This window comes from Chlorocebus sabaeus, chromosome 8, assembly GCF_047675955.1.
Source record: "Chlorocebus sabaeus isolate Y175 chromosome 8, mChlSab1.0.hap1, whole genome shotgun sequence".
NCBI classification, from domain to species: Eukaryota; Metazoa; Chordata; class Mammalia; order Primates; family Cercopithecidae; genus Chlorocebus; species Chlorocebus sabaeus.
The window spans coordinates 29,085,126-29,097,678 of NC_132911.1; positions in this window are offsets into that span (position 1 = coordinate 29,085,126).

Genomic DNA, 12,553 nt, shown 5'->3' on the forward strand with positions numbered 1-12,553 from the left:
TTCTTTTTTGGTTTGTTTTTACCCAAATATAATTGAAGTAAACCCATTAGTCTACAATTTGTTTTTTATCTCCCCCAGCTCTACTGTATACCAGGAACATTCCTAACAATTCAAGACATATGGCTCAATTGTATATTTTTTCTTTTCTAATTTCTCCCTTTCTCCCACTACCACAAGTGTGTGTGTGTGTATTGGTCTTACAATTCTTATTTGCAGTTTGTCTTTGCTGGCACCTCTGTCCACCTTGTTAACAGGCCTACATTTGTTCCACGATGTTCCTAGCTCCTAATCCCACCAGTCTAGGCGAAAGGGGTACCACCTAACTGAATATACTTGAGAGACCCAATTCAATCTGATGCCTGCTCCTTGAAGTTAAAGAGAGTGGGAGACCTGTGACCCAGCAATTTTGCATGTAGAAAACCATGGAGCACTTATTTCCTGAGCTTCTAGGCCCACAGTCTTTGAGGGAGGATGTTGTGGATTAAAGAGAGCCAATAAAAAAAATCCCTTTTTTCCTATGAGTTCTGCATCAATCAAGAGATAGAAACAGGGGTCAGATGAAAATATTACCTTACTGATGAGCTATGCTGAGGACGCAGCTTGAAACTACAACCACCATGAACTCAAATCAAGTTACCCATCCATCTCCACACCTATGTGTACCCATAGTCAGAGCTCGATGCCCCCTTCGGACTCTTCCTAGACAGGGGGCTAGGTGTGGCTGTTCCTCCTTCCCAATCTGATCACTCAGAGATGCCACTCAGAGACACCAGACTTCCTGCTTTGTTGAGAAGTCAGAGAGTTGGAAAAATTGGTAGTTGAAAACGTGGGTAGATGTTTACTGTCTCCTACTTCTGCAAGGGTATTTTGAAAGGGAAGAAGTTCCAACGTTAAGGGCTGAAGCAGGAAGGTTTGGATGGGAGAAGGATACTGCCCGTAGATCACATGCTGAAGAGTTAGTCATGCCACAGAAGGTAGTTTCTACTTCATTCTGTTGTTCAACAAGTATACTCTTATCATTTTGATCATCCCAGACAGGTACTACACATCCAGCTGGGGATGGTGTACATTTCGAGAACATCTCTCAAACCCTTAGTGGCAGCTGCACTTCTGAGAGCATGTTTTCCCCTACTGAGGTTTCACTGGAAAGACCCAGAAATTCTGAGCATGACTGTTGCACACCCACGTTACAGGAGGATGGGGACAGGGTGACATGCACCCAGAGACAGCATCCACCCACAGATCCATTTGCTCAGCTGCCAAATGAGGTGGTTGATTCAATTATCTCCCTGAGGACTCCACTGTGTCAACCTTCTGTCATTCTGAAACACCACCACCCCTGTAACTGCTGAAGACCACCTTGTCCATAAATAAACTGGCAGAGCTGGGTAAACTTGTTGAATTTCCAAAGGCCAAGACACCAGACTGTTCTTTCAGTCTTGATCAGAACAGTATTTTACTGCTAAGCCAAGTGAGCAAGGTTGGGATACATCACTACTGCAACTATGACACTCTCTGTACCTGTAAAAGCCACCACATATGGACTACAGACTGGTACAGCCTCTTGAAAGTACTCATCAAAATAAAAAAATAGACACCTCCCCTTTGCTATGGTCTGAAGGTTTGTGTTGGTCCAAAATCCATGTTGGAACCTAAGACCCAATGTGATAGTATTAAGGGGTGGAGCCTTTCAGAGGTCAATAAGCAATGAAGGCTCTGACCTTGTGAATGAAATTTGTACCCCTATAAAAGACGCTTCAGAGAGCCACCGGCCCTTCTATCTCTTTTGCTGTCTGATGACATAGCTTTCACCCCTTCCACCATGTGAGAACATAGCAAGAAGGCACCATCTTGGAAGCAGAGAGCAGCCCTCACCAGACACCAAGTCTCATTTGCCAGTGCCTTGATCTAGGACTTCCCAGCCTCCAGAACTGTGAGAAATATTTTTCTATTATTCATAAATTTCCCAATGTCTCAGTCTGTTTTGTGCTTCTATAGCAAAATGCCACTGATGGGGTGATTTGTAAACATTAGAAGTTTATCTCTCACAGTTCTGAAGGCTGGGAAGTTCAAGATCAAGACACTAGCAATTTTGGTGTCTGGTGAAGGCTTGGTCTTTGCTTCCAAGATGGTGCCTGGAACATTGCATCTTCCTGAATGGAGAAACACTGTCCCTCACATGGCAGAAGAGTGAAACAGCCCACTGTTGAAATTCCTTTTACTAAGGTAGACCAGGTGCAGTGACTCAAGTCTGTAATCCCAGCACTTCGGGAGGCTGAGGTGGAAGGGTTACTTGAACCCAGGAGTTTGAGACCAGCCTGGGCAACATAGCAAGATCCTGTCTCTATTAAAATAAAATAAAATAAAATAAAATAATATAAAATAATTAGCCATTCATGATGGTGAGCACCTGTAGTCCCAGCTGTTTGGGAGGCTGAGGTGTGAGGATCGATTGAGCCCAGGATGTTGAGACTACAATGAGCCATGATCGTGTCACTGCACTCCAGCCTAGGCAACACAGCAAGACCCTGTCTCAAAAAATAAAAAAAAATAAACCCACCCAGGAGGATGGAGCCTTAATGTCTTAATTACCTCTTAAATGCTCCATCTCCCAATACAGTTACATTGGCAATACATTTCAACTTAGTTTTGGAGGGGAATAAACAGTAAAACCATGGCACCCAGTCTCAGGTATTTTGTTATAGAAGTATATATGGACTAAGACACCTTTGATCCAGCAATTTTACTTCAGGAAATTTATTTTATAGAAATAAATTATACACGTCTCCAAGGATAACTGTACAAAAGATATGTATTGAAGCACTCCATGTAATAACAAAAAACTCAAAATAACTTAAATGTCTATTAATAAAAGATAGGTTATATAAATATGGTTCACATATAGAATGGGATAGCCATGCAGCTATTAAAAAATATAATAATGAGACGCTGTAGATACTGACATGGAGAGCTATCCAAGACAGGGTTTTGATTGAAAACAGTAGGATGGGCCGGGCGCCATGACTCACGCCTGTAATCTCAGCACTTTGGGAGGCTGATGTGGGCGGATCATCTGAGGTCAGCAGTTCCAGACCGGCCTGGCTAACATGGTGAAACCCCATCTGTACTAAAAATACAAAAATTATTCAGGTGTGGTGGTGTGTGCCTGTAGTCCCAGCTACTCAGGAGGCTGAGGCAGGAGAAACACTTGAACCCGGGAGGCAGAGGTTTCAGTGAGCTGAGATCGTGCCACTGCACTCCAGCCTGGGTTACAGAGCCAGACTGTCTCAAAAACAAACAAGCAAACAAACAAACAAAAAAAAAAAAAAAAGAAAAAAGAAAGAAAAAAGAAAACAGTAGGATGCCCACTCTATGTGCTTAGTGTGATTACATTTTTTTTGATGTGTTGGTGGGGAGTTCTTGTATAGTCTTAGACAATAAAAACACACACCCTAACCTCTTAACAGTGTCTACCTTAGGGGTCTGAATTGTTTGCATTTGGGTGGGGTTATTGGAAAATATTGGACTTTTATTTTATTTTATCTTATTTTATTTACTTATTTTTTTGAGATGGGAGGCTCACTCTCTCACCCGGGCTGGAGTGTAGTGGCATGATCTTGGCTCACTGCAACCTCTGCCTCCCGGGTTCAAGCGATTCTCCTGCCTCAGCCTCCCAAGTAGCTGGGACTACAGGTGCCTGCCACCATGCCCAGCTAATTTTACAATTTTAGTAGAGATGGGGTTTCTCCATATTGGCCAGGCTGGTTCGAACTCCTGAGCTGTGATCCTCCCATCTTTGCCTCCCAAAGTGCTAGGATTACAGGCGTGAACCACTGTGCCCAGCCTTACTTTTAATTCTTATGTATTTCTATACTCTTCAGTTTTTTTTCTAAACAATAAACATTTATTTGTTACTATTATTTTTACTTATAAAAATTTCTTTTTAGAGACAGTCTCATTCTGTCATCCAGGCTGGAGTGCAGTGATGCAATCACAGCTCACTGTAGCCACGAACTCCTGGGGTCAAGTGGTCTTCCCACCTCAGCCTCCCAAGAAGCTAGGACCACAGGTGCATGCTACTATGCCCAGCAGCATTTATTTTTTATTTTTTGGCACCTACACAGTCCCTTCAATCTTCAGCGGAGGAAGAGCTAGCCTTGGCCTCTGCTCCCCTGCTTTCTCATCATAGGACGTAGGACAGTGTCAGGGCTGAGTCAATGGAAATGTGTTAAATCCAAAGCATTAAGGTGACATCACCTTGTCGAAAGTTCTCAGGGACATCTTTGACATCACTGACAGATAGGTTCATTCCAGAGTGCATGGGATTTGATTTGTGAACTAGAGGCTCGATGGGTCTGAGTTCACAGGTGCACAAAAATGCTGCTCTTCTGAATGAGAAAACACTGAAAACAACACGCAGCCCATGCGTCCCCCAGTTTTAAATATCTCTTGGTGGGATCATTTCTAAGCCCCACTATCTTGTGGCAAACCACATTTTCCATGGTGCCCAACAAGGGTTTACATGCCTGCTTGTTTTTTATGATTTACTTCTATGGCTGTATTTGTGCAAATCATACATAGTGGTTGACAGAGAGATGAAGGGACTCTCCTTTCTGTGAATGGTTGAGAAACTGTCTACAGTCCCTTTCCTGGGTGGGTAAACTCTATGTTGCCTGACCTCACAAATGTCAAGAAAAATGAGATTACATTACAATACTATCCAGGCCCCAATTATGCTTGATCTTTCCACCCTCTCAACTGAAGAACCCCAAAAGTCTTTCAACGCTGGTCTTCTCCTTCCTGTAGAATGCCTGGGAGTTCCCTGGAGGTATCTTTAATGTAGATGATGATCTTTGGCAGCCTCTTGTCCCACCACTCTGTGTTGGCCTGTGGGGTATATGCCCCTTGGGATTCTCTTGCCACCCTGGCCAGAATCACGGCTTGCTACTTGTAGGGCTGCTCTCCCCAGGCACCTGTGGCCTCCTCAGTGGGGCTGCCTCTCCCACCATGGATGCAGACATACTTACAATTTTTTTTTCCGTAGTGTGCTTCTAACTAGATGGAACTCAATGGGTACTAGAGGATACCATGGTATGAAATGCCACCTAACTCAAAAGTCATATGCATCCGAATCTCTGCTGTGGGAAGCTGAGACTCTCCACCATACTTGTGAAGCACTGCAAGGACCCTCCAGTGGCAATGTGAAAGACTATTGGGTTAGACAAGTGAGGAAAAAAGCAATAATGAAAGAGAAGGAATATAGCTGAAGACTAAGAGGGGGCAGCAGGTAAACTGCTAAGTGCTAAGAGAATGATGAAATAATTTCAAGGCGAGTGGGTCAAATATTTCGCTGTTTCAGTCTGCAACCGGAGGCTGAACGAGTATCTCTGAGGGATTCCATGGCGAGAGGTTTTACAGAGTAAATCTTTGATACTTGGGGAAAACACTTACTAGACCTTTGGAAATCCCCACACATACAGATATCATTATAACAGAATTTAATGTTAGAAATTGGGGTCAGAAGAAAAATATTAGGGGCCCAGTGAAGTATGTGAGTTGGGCATTTAGCAAGGCCAATTCTTTAGCCAACTGATCTACTCCTTCACCACTGGCTCAAAACTTGGATTCAAACTTGTACTTCCTCAAAATTACAAATGAGTATGTCATGGATTTTGAGATCATGTGTCAACAGCTGCAGCTGAGAACATCACACATCAGAGTGCTAAGGGTCTATATTATACAGTTCAAGGAGTTGTGTTGCGTCATGCCTAAGAGCTCTCCCAATTTGGGATTATCACAATGAAGTGTGACATTGTTTTCCATCATACTCCATTGACCTAAGCAATTTACCAACGAAGGCTAGATCCTCAGTTCACACCCTGAACAAGTGCTGTCAGCCTGGGAATCCCTCTAGATGAGCCTGTTTCTATAAAACTGTTCTCAGCCTTCTCCTGGGCTTCAGCCAGGCCTTGATGGCTGGGGATGGATTATGCATTTTTCTGTGCATATGGAACCTCTTTGTTCCTTCTTTCTGACTTATTTTTCTCCCAAATAAAGGGCAGGGGAAAGAAGATTATGGAAGAAAGTCTGGCAAATGGGATGCAAGTTATCCAGTTGTACTATTCAATGGGAAAATCTGGCTGTAAGCCTAGGAACTTAAAATGATGTTTCTAGATTTGAAAATATAATCTCAAAATGCTTCCATTTTGTGAAGGGTCAGCCCCCAGCCTCCGTGCATAAAAGATAGACGGGAAGGACCAGGCAGGTGGAGAGTCATGGTCGGGGGTACAGGGAAGAGTGAGGGCTTTTAGAAGGTGTTGTGGCTATAGTTCAGAGTCCTCACCCACCTGGGGTCAGGAGCTGTGGGTTTTCCTGTAGTGCTGCCTCTGACCACTGTAATCTTGGGCACATCACTTCGTTTCTTTTCACAACTGAGTGTTCTCAATGTAAACATAAGAAATTAGGCTGGGCATGGTGGCTCATGCCTGCAATCCCAGAACTTCGGGAAACCCAGGCAGGCGGATCACCTGAGGTCGGGAGTTTGAGACCAGCTTGACCAACGTGGAGAAACCCCGTCGCTTCTAAAAATAGAAAAAATTAGTCAGGCGTGGTAGCACATCCCAGTTGTAATCCCAGCTACTTGGGAGGCTGAGGCAAGATAATCACTTGAACCTGGGAGGTGGAGGAGAGCCGAGATCATGCCATTGCACTCCAGCCTGGGCAACAAGAGCAAGACTTTGTCTAAAGAAAAAAATAAAAAAAAGACATTAGACCAGATGTTCTAGAAAATTCCTTCCATCTCTATCAGCCATGGATCTATGGTTGTGATTACCACCCCTTCTCAGGAGTGGATTATAGAATGATGGATTTAAGACAAACTTACTAGTTTGTAGAGGTGAATAAATACCATTGAATTTATAAATGAATAATCGATCCAAATGTAATCAGCTATTTGTCTTTTCCATAAAACAATCTACACTGGATCTTTGGTTTTAACATTAATAAGAATGTAAAAAATATTTTAATTCACTTTTCAAAGTGCTTTCACTGGTATAATTTTTAAAGATACTCCCATCACAAAGTGGGAGTTAAAAATGCATGCCTAACAGGCTGAACTCAGTCCCAAATTTTCACCACAGTCTCCTTTATCTCAGCAATACAGAGATGCGAGATGTATTCTTTCTGGGGTGATATATTCTTTCCTGGCAGCAGGCAGGTGCTGTGGCATGTCCCTGGCCATCTTGGTCCCACAGGCCAGCTCTTGGGATGAGAGATGGACCTTGGTGATTTCTTCCTCCAAGATATTGCAGACCTACTCCACTACTCCTTTCTAGAAAAAAGCACTATCTCATAGCAGCACCTGGAAGCCACTACAGTGGGTTGGCCTTTGGTCCCTTTTGAGAGTAGCAATTTTTTGTGGAAAATGTATTTTAGGAAACCTTGTGTCTGGGCTAGGTGGAATCATTAGCAATGATTCCATCACATACCACATTCTCTTCTCTGCCCATGGCTTTTTGATCAATGGCCTCTGTATGACAGTTTATGAGATATTTAATAGGCTACACAGGCCCCTATCCACTGTGTGGATAGCTTGCTCCTGCAGCAAACTGCAGCCCTACATCCAGCATGCAGGGCAGACCAAGCACTCCCTTGGGCTTTCTGAAGGTTAGAGGCCACCTCATACTCTGCCTGAGACAGTGACTTTCTTTCTTGTGATAACAACGTTTTTATTCCACTGAATCCAGGTACATGGAGAAATTTCAGAATAATCAACTTATTTGCTTTTGTTTCTCTTATAAAAGTGTTGCATAGACTAAATGCACTAATTTAGGAAGATTGTGTAGATCAAATCTTGGTAGAAGTAAGCATTCACATTTTAACTCTTATTATTGTTATCATAGACTGGCACCAATGAGCTGCAAGTTGCAACACAACTCAATCTGAAGAGAAGGCCCAGATACCCTCCAGTCTAACCTCTCACTTTGCAAATGGGTGGAACTGAGGTCCAGGAAGGAGGCAAGGCTTGCCTAAGGTCACAGAATTCACTAGTAACATGAATAGAATTAAAAATTCGGTGAGAAATATTTACTTAGACATGTATCTTTGAAGCCAGCCAGCATTTTCCAGCATTTTTTGAGACAATGAAGTGGCAGGATAATCCTGGGTCCCCTAGAGAAATTTTGGAAAGGTTTTCCTATATAATAAAGTCACTTAAAAAGGAAGGATTCATTGCATGGTATCCGACTGACCTGTGAGGTCCCTCCACAGAACTCCAAGGAGCCCCCACTTACTCTGGCCCTGGTTCCTTCAGAGGTGGCTAGGCCAGAACTGTGTCTTGGGATTCCCTACAATTGCCACCGCTGGGAGAGATGGAAGTTCGCCATGTTTATTGGAAGCTGAATTCCTCCAATAATAGAAGAGAAAGAAACAAAGTTTGTTGGAATTTTTCATGAATTCTTCCTTTTTAAGTGACTTTATTTTATAGAAGGCATTTGTATATAGTTTGCTAGGACTGCTGCAGCAAAGGACCACAGACTAAGTGACTTAAACAACAGAGACACGTTGCCTCACAGTTTTGGAGGCTGGAAGTCCAAGAGCAAGATGTCAGCACGGTTGGTGCTTTCTGAGGGAAGTGAGGGAGAATCTCTTCCAGGCCCCTCCCCTGCCCTGTGGTGTTTTCTGAAGGCCGTCTTTGATGTTCCTTTGGTTATGGAAGTAATATCCCAATCTCTGACTTAATCTTCATGTAGTGTTTTCCCTGTATGTGGGTCTGTCTCCAAATTTCTCCCTTTTATAAGAACACTAGTTATGTTTGATTAGGGATCACTCTAATGACCACATTTTAACTTGATTACCTCTTTAAAGATGCTATTTTCAAATAAGATCACATTCTGAGGTATTGTGGGTTAGGACATATGAATTTCTAGAGAACACGACTCAACCCCATAACAGCACTGAATAATTTAGACAAGTGAGGATTGTGTCTGCTTCATTTACCATCGCATGCCAAGCGTCTAGCACAAAGCATGTCACATACTGGGCTCTCAAATATTTGTTGAATTAATAAACACATAGTTATCCTCATCTAATTATACTTGGTGTTTTTCAGTTTGGCTTTTCATGAGGTGTTAATTTTCCCTCAAAGACATAGATTATCCTTGGTGATGTGGGAATTGGAAGACTGTACATTCAGTAATCCCCCATCCTCAGGGTAGCTAATTTCATGTCAGCATCTTCTCACACAAGCACTTTAAATTGCACTATTTCCAAGTGGTAAAACTGACTGACAGTGACCTTTGTCTGTCTGGTCTGGAGCCTGGTGGTGATTACATTGAGTAATGAATTGATCTGAAAGTAGTGGCAGTAAGAAGAAGAAAAGCTCCTGAATAACAGAGTTGGCAGATGCCTGCCCTGGAAATCCTATTCTGCCTTTGACTTCTGATGATACCAGGGTAGGATGACACAGGAGCATCTGCATGGTGCTGGCCATGGGAACGCTGCCTGGGCAGACACGGAAATTCTCACAAACGTCTTTGCAACTGGGGAAAAGCCAGTTCTTACCAATCTGTGTCCCATCTGCAGGAATAGTAATGCCTTACAAATTAAACCTGAACTCAGAGGCTGGCGTAGTAAATCCTGTGTCAGTCCTTTATATTTCCTATTAAAGTTGTCCATGCACATAAGCAACAGATGGAAGAGATTAATGAGACACGTTATATTTAAGTACAATAAATTGGTCTGAAATGTGGATGTCGTGCTCTTATTGGGCAGAGTGTAAGTCTGGCTCAAATGGAAGGCTTTAATGTAGTGTGCTATGAGACTGCCTGGGTATTTGGGGCAAGAGGACCCAAGTCAGGAACTGAACCCATTTTAGACACCTGTACCCTTTCCACAAAATACTAGAGCACCCAGATCATGCCCCTCAAGCTGTGTTAAGAACGGATGACTATGATAAAAGCAAAATAACCCATGACACAGGATCTAGCCACTTGTTTATTTCCATGTATTTTGCTGTGTTATGTTTTGAAGTGGGTGAACTGGCCTGTGTGAGTGGGCCTATGTGGCCATCTGGGCAAAAACTGGAGAACAGATTTCAGGCCCCCAGTTCTTCTGTTTGATTGGAAATTAGCTTCTTCCTTGGACTCCAATTTGCAATGTTTAATGGAATAGAAATGATTGAGAGCTCGTTTTTGACTGTTCATGTTAGAGAGAAGCTGTACTTAGTGCCACACTTGAGCGCTTTGCCTATTTATTGGTTCACTGCAGCGAATGTGAATAGATTGCTGCTCCTAGGCACTTAGACACATTAGCCAGGACCTGTCAGAGGACACAAACTAGATCAGAAAAGAAACAGAATGCACCTGGGATGTTTAGCCTGGAGTCAAAGACCTTCTGAAATTTTATAGGCAGTGGGACATGTCAGCAGCTGGCCAATGTGGTGAAACCCTGTCTCTATTAAAAATACAAAAATTAGCTGTGTGTGGTGGTACACAGCTGTAATCTCAGCTGCTTGAGAGCCTGAAGCAGGAGAATCGCTAGAACCCAGGAGATGGAGGTTGCAGTGAGCCGAGATCATGCCACTGCCCTCCAATCTGAGTGACACAGTGAGACTCCATCTCAAAAACAAACACAAACAAACAAATTAACAAAAAAGTAGTCTGGGCCCAGTGGCTCATGCCTGTAATCCCAGTACTTTGAGAGGCTAAGGCAGGCAGATCACCTGAGGTCGAGAGTTCGCGGCCAGCCTGACCAACATGGAGAAACCTCATCTCTACTAAAAATACAAAAATTAGCCGGATGTGGTGGTGCATGCCTGTAATCCCAGCTACTCGGGAGGCTGAGGCAGGAGAATTGCTTGAACCCAAGAGGTAGAGGTTGTGGTGAGCCAAGATCTCACCACTGCACTCCAGCCTGGACAACAAGAGCGAAATTGTATCAAAAAAAAAAAAAAGTATATATACGCACACACACACACACACACACACACACACATACAAGTACCTGTCTTCTAGCATACAAATGGAAGATTTATTTTCTATCATGTGCACTTAGAAGTAGAATTTCCGGGTCTACTGCTGCCTCGTGTTCGTAGCTCCCCGTACAAGTGCGAGGTCTCCTTTCTCCACGTCCTTACCTATCCATGGTGTTGCCACACCAACATTTTTCACCAGTCTGATGGTATCCATTGTTTTAATTTGCATTTCCCTGATTATCAGGGCTGCTGAGTGTGTTTTTCACATGCTTATTTTCAGTTTTACTCTTCTGTGGTTTGCCTCTTTCTATACTTTGCTGCCTTTTCTATGGACCTTAGTCTTTTTCTTATTCATTTGTAGAAATCCTTTTAACATTTTGGACATCACCCTTTATTAAAGTGCTGCAAGTATCATTTCCCAGAGACTACACATTGTTGTCTAACAGTTTATGAGTCTTTTAGTGAACAAAATATTTCTATTTTAATGTCATAAAATACACTTTAATGATTTCCCCTCTTTCTTTCTTTCTTTTTTCTAAGGGAAATATTCTTACTCTCCAGAGGTTATAAATGTTATTCTATATTTTCTTCATTAAGTTTTATAGTTCCCTTGACCTTAATTTGGGTTTTTAATTAACCTGGAATTGATTTTTGTGTGTGATATGATGTAGGAATCTAATTTTCTTGTATTTTTCATAAAGATCACCAATTGCCCCAGAATATTTTTTGCATAATACCATTTCCCCATATTGATCCAATTCCACTTGTAAGAGCAAGGTGGGGGATAATGGTAGTGGGACCCACGGAAGACTTGGAGCTGAAGACGGGCCATGCTACAAGAATGATCGTCTAGGGAGATGTAGTTTATGGTAGAAACGTGCCAAAGTAGGAGCATGTCAGGGAATAAATAGCTCGACATCTGTCTTCTCCAGGCTTCCTTTTTTTTTTTTTTGCTGTTATTTCCCATTGGTCAAACTCCAAAGAAGTTAAACTCAGAGGGCAAGGGTGCCCTGATGATGTGGTCTGTAGGGATAGGCCTCCCCAGGGCTCAGAGTGGGCAGGGAAGGGCAGAGAAGGCATTCCAGTGAGAGTGCAAATGGAAGGTGGCCCACACAGCTCTTCCCGGGGTGCACTGACCTCATTTAATGTGTCCTTCTCCCAGAGATGCACCACCCATTTCATTATAGTTTTACCACCTACATATGTATTGAGTATGCTTTGGAGATCAGTTTTGAAATATTGGGGGACCAACCCAAATCTAGTTGTGCAAAGAAAGAGCAATAGTTCCACAGCCAGAGAAGAAATGCTGAATAGGGTCTTCGAGTCACGCTGTGGCTTTAGATTTCTTGAGAATGTACAAAAGCCCCGTCTGCAGAAAGTGATCCTTGGCTACCAAGATTCTATAGTTAAAAGTAGGAGATTAAAAAGGAGGCTGGAAGCACTGAGAGAATGAGGGAGGCTGGTCATCCCTTGACTTTGCCATGGAGTGACCTCAGTGGACTATTTACTGGGGAAACCTCTGATGTCAGTCTCTTTAGGTCTCTTGGATTCCATGGAGAAAAATCTTATGATCTCCTGTCT